The sequence below is a fragment of the Pseudophryne corroboree genome, chromosome 6, assembly GCF_028390025.1.
Source record: "Pseudophryne corroboree isolate aPseCor3 chromosome 6, aPseCor3.hap2, whole genome shotgun sequence".
Lineage (NCBI taxonomy): Eukaryota > Metazoa > Chordata > Amphibia > Anura > Myobatrachidae > Pseudophryne > Pseudophryne corroboree.
In genome coordinates this window covers 813,028,829-813,041,747 of record NC_086449.1, presented here as the reverse complement: position 1 = coordinate 813,041,747, position 12,919 = coordinate 813,028,829, and the positions used below count along the sequence as shown (strand labels likewise).

Sequence of the window (12,919 nt, the reverse complement as noted above, 5' to 3'; positions counted from 1 at the left end):
CCTGATTGGCTGAAGGGACTTCAGTGACAGGAGTCACGTGGTGTCCCGGCATTCGGGAGAAAGGGGTCTGATGTGAAAGCATGGGACCCCTTTCTTAGTCCGGTATGGATCGGTGTTCGTTTTTTTGTTTTGCCAAGTACGTGGATTATCTCTGGACCTGGATGTACCTCTGGACGCTGGAAGGTGAGTATAATTTTTTCACAGGTACCTCGGATCGTCGGAGACCGTGGCAGTCGGCGTGTCAACATAGGTAAGTATGTGTGTGTCGGTAGTGTGTAATAAAGTTTTACTATCACGGTGTGTGTGTGTACTGTTTTTATTTGGGTATTTTTTTTCCAGTAGTACTACAGGTACCAGCGGGCCCATTTTTCTCCCGCATGCTGGTACTTGTGGTTCTCCAAGTACCAGCTTGCGGGGGAGGCTTGCTGGGACTTGTAGTACTACTGGAAAAAACAATATCTTTTTATTATCACAAAAGGCTATCAGCCCCCCCATCCGCAGCCCATTGGATGGGGGGGGACAGCCTCGGGCTTCACCCCTGGCCCTTGGGTGGCTGGGGGGGGGACCCCTTGATTGTAGGGGTCCCCACTCCCCCAGGGTACCCCGGCCAGGGGTGACTAGTTGGATATTTAATGCCACGGCCGCAGGGCACGGCATAAAAGTGACCCCCGGCTGTGGCATTATCTGTCCAGCTAGTGGAGCCCGATGCTGGTGTTAAAAATACGGGGGACCCCTACTCTTTTTGTCCCCCGTATTTTTGGCACCAGCACCAGGCGCAGAGCCCGGTGCTGGTTTTAAAAATACGGGGGATCCCTGCCCAATTTTTCCCCTGCATTTTTAGAACCAGGACCAGCTCGAAGAGCCCGAGGCTGGTTATGCTTTGGAGGGGGGACCCCACGCCATTTTTTTTTCCGGGTTTTTCCCGTTTTTTCCCGTTTTTTAAAATCGCGGCAAAATCCGCCAAATCGGCCGATTTTCGCCCGCGATTCTGGCGAATCCGTTTTTCATTGAATATGGTGAATTCCGGAAGCCACCTTCCGGAATTCACCTGTCGAATTAAGTCGAATTAAAAAACGGCGAAAAATTGCCGCGATTCGCCGTGAATTGCATATACCCCTTTATCTTCAACCCCTTATCTTTTCAATAGGTGAGACTAACCTTCCTCTCTCATCCACTGTCCGCTATAAATTATATAAGACAGTGGACAGCAGAAGGTGGGGTCCCCTCCCTATTTTTCGACTTATCCTTTCTATATATTTCTGTACCCTCTCATCCAGATGCGAGACTACTCTCTGCAATGCTTACAGTAACAGAGAACCTGCGCTACTAACTAGACAGCAGAAGTACCCTTGTTGCTCATTCTCCATTACACTCTCTCATTTGTGTCTCAGTGTTGCCATTACTGCCATATTTCAGCGGTAAGCGCCCAACCTCATCCGATCTTGGAAGCTAAGCGCTGACAAGCCTGATCAGTACCAAGTTGGGTGACCTCTTGGGAATATCAGGTGCAGTAATAAATTCAACCTATGATTTCAAACAGCAGAAGTGTTAGAGCAACTTCCCAACTCTGAAAGCTTGTACCCACTCTGCGATTATCCTCCTGACAATCACTGATTACCATATACTCTTTATTGGCAATTTTTGTTTTTGTTTTCTTCTTCAATGTCGTTTGTTTTCAAAATTTGTACAAACGTCTTCTTACATTATGATCTTTTGTGTAGCAAACATAGCTTCTACCAAGGGGACCACCATTAACCATTTGGTATTCCAATTATGGTTTATATTATTATTATTATTATACCTACTCTCATGCCTTCTTTTTAGATCACATAGGTTAATAGATCACTAACAACCTATAATCATTACCACAGTGATCTCACCTTTTATTATTTATCTTGACTTATTTAGGCATATAATTGTTTTTTTCTTTACAAAAAAATTTTTCACCATAGGTGCTCTTAATTTTCCATCAGGTTTATCCTGATTTTTGTTAACAATTTCTGCTAATTGTTACACTTTATACTTTTCAATTTTTTCTGTGTAGACTGTCATTTGTATATTTTGTGTACCTGAACATTTTTTTGTATCAAACTATCTTCTTCTTTTTATGTGACATTAATATTAAAAGTTAAGTTTTAATAAATTCATACATTTTCAAGTGTGCCCCAACACAGAGTCTTTCTTTTTCCTCCTCCTTATCTATTTATTACTGACTCTGGGTGCACCACCAACCTACAATAATTATTAGATACCTTTCTTAAGGATCTCTAAGCATAATACTGTTGGTTATTTGAACAGGTTTTTACAATTCTTGTATAAATCTATGTTCTTCACCATAATATTTTTCCTGTGCGGAACCAAACCAAACCTTCCTGTTAACTCTCTGAAAATGGCCAGTTACCACCCCCAAACGTCCTCTTCCTGTCAATCACCTTTAGAACAGCCGTGCGATCAAAATTTTCACACCATCCTGTCACTGTTTGGCGACGCGTGTGCGCATTGAGGTGCGTACGCATGCGTAGTAGTTCGATAATCGCCCGCTGTGCGAAAACGCACAGCAGTAACCAGGTCTGAATCGGGCCCTGTGATCGTAGATGTGCTATTTTTAGCACATCTACAATCAGCTCTGAATCACCGCCTAAAGGTACCCATACACTTGTGCGATTGCTTTCGACGCGAGATCGTGCCCGATTTCCCTTGAAGCTCACCTTGAGACAAATGTCATCGAAAGTGCATTTTTAGTGCTTTCGATGCGCATACAATCCTGAGATTTATCTCATGCCCCTTGCGATCGGAAATCGGGTGGTATCGGATGATCGAATTCGAGCGCATCTCATGCTGCCCAAAAGCACACCAGATTTATCTGCCAGATTATGAAAAATGTAAATAGTGGGCTGGCCTATCTGGGGGATATAAAAACAAGCAGCCATTTTATAGTCTGTGCACTTCTGTCTGCTCTGTGACTAGAGAAGTTTGCATACCTCCCAACTGTACCGCGGGACAGTCCCGTTTTTTGGGGACTGTCCCGCTGTCCCACCCGCGGGCCACAGTGTCCCATGGTGGGGGGGGGTGGGCAGTTGGGAGGCTCTGTCTGCTGCTGCCCTGCTTAGCACAGCAGCAGTGAATAGACGCTGTGCGCATGCGCACAGCCTCTATTCAGTGGAGTCAGAGGGAGAGGGGGCATGCCAGCGGCTCACATAGTGCTGGGCGTGCCCCCTCACTGATGAAAATGGAGGCGCCATCAACCGAACCCAAGCTGCATGTGTGCATTGTCCACCTGAAAGTGGCGCCATTAAAACGCTGTATATCATAGTGCAACAGATCTATCACAGTATATACCAGGGCAGCAGGAATGTTATATATACCAACAGATGTGGTGCATTCTGATACTGCGGTGTTGAGTGGCACCACAGCCAGGGGCTCAATGCACACATGCAGCTAGGGGCAGGAAGATGGGTCCACGGTACCATCAACCTGTCCCTAGCAGCATGTGTGCATTGTCCGCCTGAAAGCGTTGACACTCACCATAGTATCAGACTGCACCACATCTGTTGGCTCGTGGCTACCCTGCGGTTCCTTACTACTGGACAGTCATTTGAGGACCTGAAGTATAGGACCTGTATCTCTGCGTAGGCTTTGGGACACATCATACCTGAAACCTGCAAGGCTAGTATCAAAGTGCTTCAGTACAAGTACTGCAAGGTAAGAAAATTACACCACACATTGCTTGTCGTGAAACAAAATATTTTATTTTGCAAACTGAATTTGCGCAGAAAAAATATATGCTTTTAATTTCAAGACATAATTGTATATGCAGCCAACATGGCTGAAATTTTTCGAACAGTCTAAAGGTTTCATTATGCATCATGCATTATGCATTCGGACATGATAACAAAATGCTATATATAGCAACAAATGTGCATTTTGATACTACACCGTTGAGTGGCACCGCAGCCAGGGGCACAATGCACACATGCAACTTGGGGTAGGAAGATGGGTCCCCGGTTCCATTAACCTGCACCAAGTGCATGTGTGCATTGTGCCCCTGCCTGCGGTGCCACTCAACGCCGTAGTATCACAATGCATCACATCTGTTGCTATATATATCAAGGTCAGCATTCCCATTTGAGAAACGTATAAAAATGCCTATAACTTTATTTTAAATATGCAGCCAACATGGCTGAACTTTTTCAAACAGTATAAAGTTTTCATGATGAAGCACATGAAATTGCTTTGAAAAAATATGTTCTTTTTATTTCAACATAATTGTATATGTGGCCAACATGGCAACGTCAGCAAATAGTATAAAGTTTTCATGATGCACCACATGTGCACCATTACATGTATTAAATTAAAAAAAATCTCCTATATATTAGCCCTGTGACTCTGTGGCTGGCTTTCTAACGCTGGGTGGAGTCACAGACGTGGGCGGACTTAGCATCGCCTGCCCTGTCCCAGTGGCAGAACACCACACCAATAGCAGAAGGGACCACCCGTCCCAGGCAAGGCATAAGTCAGCAGTGTATCGACGCCACACACTAGCAGGTAAGCATGGACACCCAGACAGCGTCACCCCACACCACCCCTCTGCTGCAAAGACCCACCACCACCTACCACACCGGGACACACAGCCCCAACAGAGCCCGCCGCTAACCCCCCCTACCATCTGTACGAGTGCAGCCGCGCCGCGGCCACACACGGCTAATTACACACCGCTCCCCACTACCGCTGCACACACTCTCACGCAGGCACCCGACAGCACACCGCCAGCCTCCCTCACTCCCAGCCCCGTCACACGCACCTGTCTTCCTGTGCCCGACAGGGCCGCACACACCGCTTCCCTCCTCCCCACTACCGCTGCACACACTCTCGCACAGAGCTGCCCGACACCTGGCCGCCATTCTCCCTCACTACCAGCTCATCTCCCTCTGCCCTTCACCAGCCCCCTCACCTGCACCGGTTTTCCACCGCCCGACAGGCCCGCACACACCGCTCCACCCCTCCCCACTACCGCTGCACACACTCTCTCACCAGCCTCCCTCACTAGCACGCCAGCTCCCTCTGCCCTTCACCAGGCCCGTCACCCGCAACTGTCTGCCTGTGCAAGACACTCCTGTTGCCACTCCAGCAACACCCACTGCAACCTTCACCCAACACCCTCCCCATCCACTCGCAGCCCCCAACACCATCAGCCACACAATAATCTATGTGGCTTATATACGAGGCAGCAGCAGCGGAATGCCTGATATTATGGGCGAAGAGAGGGAGGTGCATGCCTTATAAAGGGAAGGAGATGACTGATATTGGGGGAGAGGGATGGCTCATGTTATGGGGGGGGGGGTGCCCATCTATTCTTGTGTGCCTTTTTACCTCTTGCCATGGTGGAGGTGCTGCGATGGGAGAGGTTTTATATTTACACCTGCCGTTGGGGACAGGACTGCCCCCCTGTTTCCATAACTGTGTGACCCCAGCACACCTGCAAACCAACACATGTTGGGGGGCTTTGCAGACCTCTATGTTGCCCCTGTCTGCGCCGACGTGGTGGTGAAGCTGGGTGTACTACGCTAACAACATACATCACTAACCAACACTTTTTACTTACACACACACACACACACACACACACACACACACACACACACACACACACACTTACCCCTCTGCAATTACACTGCAACAGCTACATAACCTTCCAGACCCTCCACAATCCTGCACACCACCACACAAGCCCTACTACACACCCACCGCCCTCTCTATACAGCCCATGCATTCTGACAACACAATAACACAACCATATGCCCACAATGGAGCCCTCCCCCCCACACACGCAATAACATGCCAACTCATTTCCCACCCCCACCCCCAACTTCCACACACTACATTACCATACACAAAGTTCCAAAAACATACAACACACAGCCATGCCACCTTCCGGTCCCATCCGCGTCTTCCCCGCACCCGCCACTCCCCCAACCACAGCACCTACTAGGTGATTCATCAGGCCCTGCATGCGCTGTTCACGCCGTTGCAAGGGCCTTCGACCCCTTAACCATTGCACGCCCTTTGTCCGTGCAATATTTAACCACTCACACAATTATGATTGGATGTAATACTCCATATAATAAATATATTGCACGCCACAAGGGTGTGCAAGGATCAAGGGGGCGTAGCCCCTTACGACGGTGTGAAGAGCGCCCGTAGGGCGCGATGAATCACCTAGTAATGCTATATATAACCAACTAATATGGTGCATTTTGATACTACAACGTTGAGTGGCACCACAGGCAGGGGCACAATGCCTGCACGTGTGCATTGTGCCCCTGCCTGCAGTGCCACTCAACGCCGTATTATCAAGATGCAGCACATCTGTTGCAATATATAAGTGCTGTATGATATACGGTGCAGTATGATATACATTGTTTTTTGAATGGCAGCGCTTTCAGGGGCATAATGCACACATGCAGGTAGGCCCGGCTTCAGGCTCCCCGGCACCATCAACCGGACCCAAGCTGCATGTGTGCATTGTCCACCTGAAAGTGGTGCCACTAAAACGCTGTATATCATAGTGCAACAGATCTATCACAGTATATACCAGGGCAGCAGGAATGTTATATATACCAACAGATGTGGTGCATTCTGATACTGCGGTGTTGAGTGGCACCGCAGCCAGGGGCACAATGCACACATGCAGCTAGGGGCAGGAAAATGGGTCCCCGGTACCATCAACCTGTCCCTAGCAGCATGTGTGCATTGTCCACCTGAAATCGTTGACACTCACCATAGTATCAGACTGCACCACATCTGTTGGTATGTATAACAAGGGCACCAGTAATTGAGAATCACCCTACATTTGAAAGAGACTTGTCTCCTCCTCCTCGTCCACTTGTCCCCCCTGTGATATCAAGGAGGTCATAATTGTGGAGGAGACGGCGGATGTGTGGCTGGCTTGGGAAGGGCAGCTGGTTTGAGGAGGAGATTGGAAAGTGGGGGAAGGGCGCGTGGATGGGGTTGGGGGTTTACGAAAACGGGAAGAGTGGATGGTTTGATGAGGAAGGGTTTGAGGAGGATGGAAAGTGGAGGAAGGGTAGTTGGATTGGGCCTGCGGTTGCGGATAACCGGAATGATAGCTGGGATGCGGAGTAGTAGACGTAGGGTAGGTGGGTGGTGGTGAACAAAAGGACAATGGGAGATGAGGAGCAGGTGCTTTAGGTTCTGGGCCATGAACGCTCCACTCTGGTGTCAGATGCCCTGATAGTGTTTGGTACAAAACCTGCGACACCAGGCGCTGGCACGCTACCTGCTGCTGCGCAGAAACCTTCCGCATAGTTTTGCTGACATACGAAGCAAAGTCGTCAAACTCATCTGGTTTACATAGCAGCTGTGAACGGGCCTCTGTAAGGAGAGGGTCCTCTACAAATTTTGTTTTCCGTGGCTTCCTCTTCCCAGTAGGTCACAGCGGAGAGGTAAGTTCCTCAGGGGAGGTGTTGATGAGGGCAGGGGTACGGCTGAGGTCTTCTTCAGGTGTCTGTAGGGTAAAGAGAAACATATTTAGTGGATAGTCTAACTAATTTTCTCTATCGTCCTAAGTGGATGCTGGGGTTCCTGAAAGGACCATGGGGGATAGCGGCTCCGCAGGAGACAGGGCACAAAAGTAAAGCTTTTACAGGTCAGGTGGTGTGTACTGGCTCCTCCCCCTATGACCCTCCTCCAGACTCCAGTTAGATTTTTGTGCCCGGCCGAGAAGGGTGCAATTCTAGGTGGCTCTCATAAAGAGCTGCTTAGAGAGTTTAGCTTAGGTTTTTTATTTTACAGTGATTCCTGCTGGCAACAGGATCACTGCAACGAGGGACAGAGGGGAGAAGAAGTGAACTCACCTGCGTGCAGGATGGATTGGCTTCTTGGCTACTGGACATGAAGCTCCAGAGGGACGATCACAGGTACAGCCTGGATGGTCACCGGAGCCACGCCGCCGGCCCCCTCACAGATGCTGAAGCAAGAAGAGGTCCAGAATCGGCGGCTGAAGACTCCTGCAGTCTTCTTAAGGTAGCGCACAGCACTGCAGCTGTGCGCCATTTTCCTCTCAGCACACTTCACACGGCAGTCACTGAGGGTGCAGGGCGCTGGGGGGGGGGCGCCCTGGGAGGCAAATGAAAACCTTTAAAAAGGCTAAAAATACCTCACATATAGCCCCAGAGGCTATATGGAGATATTTACCCCTGCCTAAATGTACTAAATAGCGGGAGACGAGCCCGCCGAAAAAGGGGCGGGGCCTATCTCCTCAGCACACGGCGCCATTTTCTGTCACAGCTCCGCTGGTCAGGAAGGCTCCCAGGTCTCTCCCCTGCACTGCACTACAGAAACAGGGTATAACAGAGAGGGGGGGCAAAATAAATGGCTATATATATTAATATAAAAGCAGCTATAAGGGAGCACTTAATCATAAGGCTATCCCTGTCATATATAGCGCTTTTTGGTGTGTGCTGGCAGACTCTCCCTCTGTCTCCCCAAAGGGCTAGTGGGTCCTGTCTTCGTATAGAGCATTCCCTGTGTGTCTGCTGTGTGTCGGTACGTGTGTGTCGACATGTATGAGGACGTTATTGGTGTGGAGGCGGAGCAATTGCCAAATATGAGGATGTCACCTCCTAGGGGGTCGACACCAGAATGGATGCCTTTATTTGTGGAATTACGGGATAGCGTCAACTCGCTTAAGCAGTCGTTTGCCGACATGAGGCGGCCGGACACTCAATTAGTGCCTGTCCAGGCGCCTCAAACACCGTCAGGGGCTGTAAAACGCCCCTTGCCTCAGTCGGTCGACACAGACCCAGACACAGGCACTGATTCCGGTGGTGAAGGTGACGAATCAACCGTATTTTCCAGTAGGGCCACACGTTATATGATTTTGGCAATAAAGGAGATGTTACATTTAGCTGATACTACAGGTACCACTAAACAGGGTATTATGTGGGGTGTGAAAAAACTACCAGTAGTTTTTACCGAATCAGAAGAATTAAATGACGTGTGTGATGAAGCGTGGGGTGCCCCGATAAAAAACTGCTAATTTCAAAGAAGTTATTGGCTTTATACCCTTTCCCGCCAGAGGTTAGGGAGCGCTGGGAAACACCTCCTAGGGTGGACAAAGCGCTAACACGCTTATCAAAACAAGTGGCGTTACCCTCTCCTGAGACGGCCGCACTTAAAGATCCATCAGATAGGAGGATGGAAAATATCCAAAAAGGTATATACACACATGCAGGTGTTATACTACGACCAGCTATTGCGACTGCCTGGATGTGCAGTGCTGGGGTAGTTTGGTCAGAGTCCCTGATCGAAAATATTGATACCCTGGACAGGGACAATATTTTACTGTCGTTAGAACAAATAAAGGATGCATTTCTTTATATGCGTGATGCACAGAGAGATATCTGCACACTGGCATCACGGGTAAGTGCTATGTCCATTTCGGCCAGAAGAGCTTTATGGACACGACAGTGGACAGGCGATGCGTAGAGGAGTTATTTGGGGTCGGTCTATCGGATTTGGTGGCCACGGCTACGGCCGGGAAATCCACCTTTCTACCTCAAGTCACTCCCCAACAGAAAAAGGCACCGACCTTTCAACCGCAGCCCTTTCGTTCCTTTAAAAATAAGAGAGCAAAGGGCTATTCATATCTGCCACGAGGCAGAGGACGAGGGAAGAGACAGCAACAGGCAGCTCCTTCCCAGGAACAGAAGCCCTCCCCGGCTTCTACAAAAGCCTCAGCATGACGCTGGGGCTTCGCAAGCGGACTCGGGGGCGGTAGGCGGTCGTCTCAAGAATTACAGCGCGCAGTGGGCTCACTCGTAGGTAAATCCCTGGATCCTGCAGATAATATCTCAGGGGTACAGGTTGAAATTAGAGACAGAGCCACCTCGCCGTTTCCTGAAGTCTGCTTTACCAACGTCCCCCTCAGAAAGGGAGACGGTTTTGGAAGCCATTCACAAGCTGTATTCTCAGCAGGTGATAGTCAAGGTACCTCTTCTACAACAAGGGAAGGGGTATTATTCCACTCTTTTTGTGGTACCGAAGCCGGATGGCTCGGTAAGGCCTATTCTAAATCTGAAGTCCTTGAACCTGTACATAAAGAAGTTCAAGTTCAAGATGGAGTCACTCAGAGCAGTGATAGCGAACCTGGAAGAAGGGGACTTTATGGTATCCTTGGACATCAAGGATGCGTATCTCCACGTTCCAATTACCCCTCACACCAGGGGTACCTCAGGTTCGTTGTACAAAACTGTCACTATCAGTTTCAGACGCTGCCGTTTGGTTTGTCCACGGCACCTCGGGTCTTTACAAAGGTAATGGCCGAGATAATATTTCTTCTTCGAAGAAAAGGCGTATTAATTATCCCATACTTGGACGATCTCCTAATAAGGGCAAGGTCCAGAGAACAGCTAGAGATGGGTTTAGCACTATCTCAAGAGGTGCTAAAGCAGCACGGATGGATTCTGAATATTCCAAAATCCCAATTAATGCCGACAACTCGTCTGCTGTTCCTGGGGATGATTCTGGACACAGTTCAGAAAAAGGTTTTTCTTCCCGAAGAAAAAGCCAAGGAGTTATCTGACCTGGTCAGGAACCTCCTAAAACCAGGAAAGGTGTCTGTACATCAATGCACAAGAGTCCTGGGAAAAAATGGTAGCTTCTTACGAAGCAATCCCTTTCGGCAGATTCCATGCAAAGGGATCTGTTGGACAAATGGTCAGGGTCGCATCTTCAGATGCACCTGCGGATAACCCTGTCGCCGAGGACAAGGGTATCCCTTCTGTGGTGGTTGCAGGAGGCTCATCTATTGGAGGACCGCAGATTCGGCATGCAGGATTGGATCCTGGTGACCACGGATGCCAGCCTGAGAGGCTGGGGAGCAGTCACACAGGGAAGAAATTTCCAGGGAGTGTGGTCGAGCCTGAAAAAGTCTCTTCACATAAGCATTCTGGAACTAAGAGCAATCTACAATGCTCTAAGCCAGGCGGAACCTCTGCTTCAAGGAAGACCGGTGTTGATCCAGTCGGACAACATCACGGCAGTCGCCCATGTAAACAGACAGGGCGGCACAAGAAGCAGGAGGGCAATGGCAGAAGCTGCCAGGATCCTTCGCTGGGCGGAGAATCACGTGATAGCACTGTCAGCAGTATTCATCCCGGGCGTGGACAACTGGGAAGCAGACTTCCTCAGCAGACACGACCTTCACCCGGGAGAGTGGGGACTTCATCCAGAAGTTTTCCACATGCTATTAAACCGTTGGGTAAAACCAATGGTGGACATGATGGCGTCTCGCCTCAACAAAACACTGGACAGGTATTGCGCCAGGTCAAGAGATCCGCAGGCAATAGCTGTGGACGCGCTGGTAACACCTTGGGTGTACCAGTCGGTATATGTGTTTCCTCCTCTGCCTCTCATACCAAAGGTATTGAGGATTATACGGCAAAGAGGAGTAAGACTAGTGGCTCCGGATGGGCCAAGAAGGACTTGGTACCCGGAACTTCAAGAGATGGTCACGGACGATCCGTGGCCTCTACTTCTGAGAAGGGACCTGCTTCAGCAGGGTCCTTGTCTTTTTCAAGACTTACCGCGGCTGCGTTTGACGGCATGGCGTTTGAATGCCAGATCCTAAAAGGAAAAGGCATTCCAGAAGAAGTCATTCCTACCTTGATAAAGGCAAGGAAGGAAGTCACCGCGAAGCATTATCGCCGTATTTGGCGAAAATATGTTGCGTGGTGCGAGCAGCGGAGTGCTCCGATGGAGGAATTTCAACTGGGTCGTTTTCCTACATTTCCTGCAATCAGGATTGTCTATGGGTCTCAAATTGGGATCTATTAAGGTTCAAATTTCGGCCCTATCAATATTCTTCCAAAAAGAATTGGCCTCAGTCCCTGAGGTCCAGATTTTTATCAAAGGAGTACTGCATATACAGCCTCCTGTGGTGCCTAAGGTGGCACCGTGGGATCTAAATGTAGTTTTAGATTTCCTCAAATCCAATTGGTTTGAACCACTAAAGAATGTGGATTTGAAATATCTCACATGGAAAGTGACTATGTTACTGGCCCTGGCTTCGGCCGGGAGAGTATCTGAACTGGCGGCTTTGTTTTATAAAAGCCCTTATTTAATTTTCCATTCGACATAGGGCAGAGCTGCGGACGCGTCCGCATTTTCTCCCTAAGGTGGTATCAGCGTTTCACCTGAACCAGCCTATTGTAGTGCCTGCGGCTACAGACGACTTGAAGGACTCCAAGTTGTTGGACGTTGTCAGAGCCTTAAAAATATACATTTAAAGGACGGCTGGAGTCAGAAAATCTGACTCGCTGTTTATACTGTATGCACCCAACAAGTTGGGTGCACCTGCTTCTAAGCAGTCGATTGCTCGTTGGATTTGTAACAAAATTCAACTTGTACATTCTGTGGCAGGCCTGCCACAGCCTAAATCTGTTAAGGCCCATTCCGCAAGGAAGGTGGGCTCATCTTGGGCGGCTGCCCGAGGGGTCTCGGCATTACAACTCTGCCGAGCAGCTACGTGGTCAGGGGAGAACACGTTTGTAAATTTTTACAAATTTGATACCCTGGCAAAGGAGGACCTGGAGTTCTCTCATTCGGTGCTGCAGAGTCATCCGCACTCTCCCGCCCGTTTGGGAGCTTTGGTATAATCCCCATGGTCCTTTCAGGAACCCCAGCATCCACTTAGGACGATAGAGAAAATAAGAATTTACTTACCGATAATTCTATTTCTCGGAGTCCGTAGTGGATGCTGGGCGCCCATCCCAAGTGCGGATTATCTGCAATACTTGTACATAGTTATTGTTAACTAATTCGGGTTATTGTTTAGGAAGCCATCTTTCAGAGGCTCCTCTGTTATCATACTGTTAACTGGGTTTAGATCACAAGTTGT

General features: G+C 49.0%; 1 pseudogene; it reads left to right on the top strand.

Moving 5' to 3' along the window:
* The first annotated feature begins 1,397 nt into the window (after window positions 1–1,397).
* On the top strand, window positions 1,398–1,517 carry LOC134937469 (5S ribosomal RNA; annotated as a pseudogene).
* The last annotated feature ends 11,402 nt before the right edge of the window (window positions 1,518–12,919 follow it).